General features: G+C 42.5%; 1 non-coding gene across 1 annotated transcript; it reads left to right on the top strand.

Moving 5' to 3' along the window:
* Positions 1-999: 999 nt before the first annotated feature.
* trnak-uuu (transfer RNA lysine (anticodon UUU)) lies at positions 1,000-1,072 on the top strand. Its single transcript has one exon. It is a non-coding gene; the product is annotated as a tRNA-Lys (tRNA).
* Positions 1,073-5,077: the final 4,005 nt, after the last annotated feature.

Consider the following 5,077-nt stretch of genomic DNA (forward strand, 5'->3'; position numbering starts at 1 on the left):
CTATAAATAAAGTTGAGTTGAGTTGAGTTGAGAGACCCTGGACCTGAAGCGTTTTCACCAAAACACCAGAAGAAGAATGATGCTAACAGTTTAGCAAGTGTTAGCTAACAACTGTCCATCGACACGTGAACAAAACTTATTTATAATTAACACTTGATGTGGTTATTACAAGAGATATTTCCTTACGTGATGTTCTGATGATGGTAGAGAACTATCTGACGGCCTCTTCACTAAACTAACGGCCGACCCAGCTCACAGTCATTTAGTTTGTAAAGTTGGAGACATTTTGTTGTCCTGACGTTACATCGAAGAACACCGGGTAGGTCCGTCGGTAGAGCCCTAGAGACTTAATCCAGGGTTCAAGTCCCTGTTCAGGCGATACAGATTTTGTGTAATCTGTTGATTCAACACTTGTTTCACTGAGTCAACGTTGTCAATATGTCCATAAAGTCCTTCAGTTCATTGGGTGAATCCAGATGTCCCCCCGTTATGCCTGAGGTCTTGGGTCAGCTGCATCGTGACATCTGCAGAGCTGATCCGTTTTCATGTCATGTCAGGATTATGTATGATTTTCTGACTGATCACATCACTGTCTGACTCATATTTGTGACCGTGATATAATTAATCTGAGGGTTTTGATAAATGTGTCTCTGTGTGTGATGATATGGAAGAATTTAAAAACCCAACAGATGTGTGTGTGTCAGTGATCACAGTAGGGGCAGAGCGACAGGAAACTGTGGACTGTGGGCCGTCCAGAAAAATAAATCCTCAGAATCAAACACTTACTTTACCTTCTTTTTTTAGAGAAGTTCAAATTTGAAGTTGGCGGTAGTTTTAAAACTGTTCTGTAACACTCAACAGAACATAAGATTAGATCCATCTCCTGTACTGTAACTGTTAAAATACTGAGAGGTAGAGTTAAAGGTGGAGTTTACTGAACAGTAGGAACATGATACGGACTCTGGACCCACATCAGCTGCTTTCTGAAGTATGTCTGAAGCCTGGGTAGCTCAGTCGGTAGAGCATCAGACTTTTAATCTGAGGGTCCAGGGTTCAAGTCCCTGTTCAGGCGATATGTCTTTGTTCACATGATAAGTCTGATCAAGAACGTCTCAGGTGAAGTGAGCAGCATTCATGTGAGACTGTACATTGATTTTGTACGACTGGATCATGTGTGAGGTGTGGATGGAGGTTTACAGGTGATCTGTGTGTGCTCACCTGCAGACTTGATCAACAGTTGAGTTAACAGACGTCTGTCAGTGTGTCATCTGTGAGCTTTGACATCACCGTCTGAATCTAAATGTCGGCGCACACACACACACACACACACACACACACCATCACAGGTTCTTGATCCAGTCCATAAATGAGTTTTCATTCAAATAAAACAGCAGTTCATTGAAGAAGTGAGAAGAAGAACTCAAATGGGAATAAAATCTGACAAACCCAGGATCAGGATTCATCTTGTGAAGCTGTGACAGACGAGTTTCTGTCCTTTACACCAGACAGTGTTCCCCTGTGAACTGTTTTACTACCTGATAGTCCGGCCTTTATCTGAGGTTTGTTTTGTTTGGATTTCATTCAGTCAGATTCAGATTCTGTGTGTCGAGTCTGGTTCTTAGTTCTGGTCAAGTTATTATTTGATTTAGGAAAGAAGCAAAGTCGATTTAGGCTGCCATGATCAGTAGTTTCTCATATGATGAGGTGTTTAGTGTTCGTCCCAGCTCCAACTAAATTTGGATCATTGTGACTAAAACTGCTGCAGCGTTGATTGATTCTACATCCATTATTGACCCTACTTTACTGAGTCTGAATCACTCTGAATCAGTGGAAGTGGAAGAAGATTACCAACAGATCAACTGACCAGGACGCTCATGTTAATCCTCCTAAATGTGTCCTTGTGTCTCTGCAGGTCCAGCTGCTGATCTCAGCTCAGGATGTGGAGAACTACAAGCTGATCAAGGCAGATCTGGATCGACTGCGAACACTGGTGGAGAAATCTGAGCTGTGGGTGGAGAAGAAGGGCTCAGGAGGAGGTGATGGGAAGAAAGAAAAGAAAGACAAGAAGGAGAAAGGAGAGGTGGGAACAAACACATCATCACTGTCAGCTTTACTTTCATAACCAGCCTTAATACTGAAAAAGGTAAAGTAACTGTTGGAGATGAGGTTAAACGTAAACTGAAGATGATTAAAGTTAATAAAGCTTTACAAGCCTTCATCAATGTGTCAAACAGCAGAGCTGACGTTTAGGACACAGTTTGTCATCTCACTTAGAGCCTCGTTCCTCCATTTGTGTTCAGTTCTGCTTTTTAAACGTTTGAAATGTTCTCAAAAAAAAAAACGGGGCGTCGGTGGCTTAGTGGTAGAGCAGGCGCCCCATGTACGGGGCTGTTGCCGCAGCGGCCCGGGTTCGAGTCCAGCCTGTGGCCCTTTGCTGCATGTCATCCCCTCTCTCTCTCCCCCTTTCACGCTTGACTGTCCTATACATTAAAGGCAAAAAATGCCCCCAAAAAATATCTTTAAAAAAAAANCTCAAAAAAAAAAACGGGGCGTCGGTGGCTTAGTGGTAGAGCAGGCGCCCCATGTACGGGGCTGTTGCCGCAGCGGCCCGGGTTCGAGTCCAGCCTGTGGCCCTTTGCTGCATGTCATCCCCTCTCTCTCTCCCCCTTTCACGCTTGACTGTCCTATACATTAAAGGCAAAAAATGCCCCCAAAAAATATCTTTAAAAAAAAACAAACAAAAAAAACGATCTCATAGTTCCTTGTGTGATTTTCCTGTGACTGTTTGAGCTCCTGTTTGTCTTTAAAGATCAGTCACAAAGTGCTTCTGGTTTGTTTTTAATTCAGTATTTCCTGGCAGGTTTTTCACTAATCAGATTATTGTGTTTTAAAGAATATTATTATATATTTTTTGATGTCCTGATGAAGGCTTGTTTCTGCTGACAGCTGTTGGTGTTTCAGAGTTAATTATTCATCCAATTAATAACTCTCCCTGAGCACCTCGACATCAAACAGTTGATGATATGACGGACGGGGTCATATCTGTTTCCAGAGGCTAATTATTGGACACAGAATTAAAGTATCTGAAAAAGTGAACATGAGTTGAGGGTCACACTTCCTTTATGGTTATTATCTAACACTGTCAGAACGAACAGCTGTGACATCTTTATGCTGACGGCTGAGTGACGTTCGAAGCTTCTGTAAATAACTCACAAACTAACAGAGTTTAAACACTAACGAGCTAACTGACTCACAGTCACAACTCAAACCAGCATCAGAAACATTTTCTCAGTAGATTATTATTAACATTAATATCACTAATGAAACTAAACCACTAAACATAAACTCTAAAACTACCTGCTGAACCTCTGCATCTGTGTTTCTGCACTTCCTGTGCTGAACGTTGGTGTGGTGCTTGTGGACGTCTCGGATGGTTGAGGTGCAGTTGTCCAGTCCTGGGTCAGAACTGGTTCGGGGTTTTTGTTGCATGTCACGCCTCCCTGTCTCTTTGTTGTTTTGTTCTGCTGTGAAACTGACGCACGATCCTCCGAACATGTCGTAACAACTCATTTTTACCATTGTCATCCATCTTATACACACTCACGTATCAAACCATTAAAACAACAACCTAACAAACAGCAGTTGGGTTCAGGCCAAAGTTGGTCTGATATTATTTCATTTGTCTTCATCACTGAGTCTGAAAGTCACCACGGCTATATGCACATTAGGGCTGCTCAATTATGGAAAAAATCATAGTCATGATTATTTTGGTCAAAATTGAAATCACGATTATGTGGCGCACGTGATGATTTATATTGTTTACACGACGGCATGTCATTTCTGTCTCTACGTGGTCGCACGTTTACAATTCTCCTCTGCTCTCTGTATCACGCATGGCAGAGTTTGGCCCCAATGCGAACGCACACACACACACACAGACCAACCTCTCTCGCTCTCTCTCTGCCATTTTCCGCACACTGTTTTTGAAATCTTCCGCCATCACCTGCCCCTCACATTTTCGTAGTTCACCTACTTGACTGGCTCGTGGAGTGAACAGAGGAGAGGAGGGGAGGGGGTGGTATTGCGCATGCGCAGCTTCCACAGAAGAGAAATAACATCTCCAGGCGTCCGTAAGAAAAATCGTTTACCCTCGATTTTATTAATTTTGAAATCTTTTGACCTCAAAATCATAATTGCGATCACCAGACGATTAATTGCACAGCCTTAATGCACATGATATTCAGGTTTTTTTATGGACGATAAAGTTCTGCTGCTTTAGATGTGCAGGAGTCTCTGTCTTCATACTGAACTCTGTGCTGCAGAGTTAGTTTAGTTAAACTGGAAGTCAGATAAGCGTTTGTGTCCACAGAGCTACCCGAGGATCCACGAGACCTAAATGTCTTCATGTGTTCATATCTGACCAATCAGCCCAACACTCACATTAACATATATGTGTTTATAATGTTTAACACATGATTCAGGTGTATATAATGTAGTAACGTACCCAGAGAGAACTGCGTATGCTGTCTTACCCTCTACATCCTGCAGGGGGCATCAGAGGACGCCACGCCCAAGAAGGACAAGCTGGAGAAAGGAAATGAGAACTACCAGAAGGTCAAAGAGGTGAGCACACTCGTCAGTCTGTCTTTGATCAGTGATCAACTGATTCTGGGTTGTTTTGGTCTCCGTCTCTGTCCTGGTGTTCCTGTGGTGCAACAGATCACCTGTCAGTCAATCCGTGTGGGCGGGGCTGTGATGTCTCTTCATTGATGTGGTGCTTTTGTCTTAGTCTCTTCAGAAATGATGGGTTTCACTGATCAGAATGATCAGGTTAATTATTTCCTCCTAAAAATCACTCTGGATAAAAACCAGACAGATTTCATAAATATAAATAAAGAGAAAAATAAATGACAGGTTTTAATTATTATAGATGTATACAGCACTCACACTGTGTGTTGACAGACAGAGTTGTAGGTGTGTCTAATCATTCCTCCTGTTCATACTGGCTCTGAAGCAGCTCCCTGTCCTGACACCCTGTCTGTCCACACATCTACAGATAGTTTTGAAAACAGATATT

This window comes from Epinephelus moara, unplaced genomic scaffold (genome assembly GCF_006386435.1).
Source record: "Epinephelus moara isolate mb unplaced genomic scaffold, YSFRI_EMoa_1.0 scaffold4126, whole genome shotgun sequence".
NCBI classification, from domain to species: Eukaryota; Metazoa; Chordata; class Actinopteri; order Perciformes; family Serranidae; genus Epinephelus; species Epinephelus moara.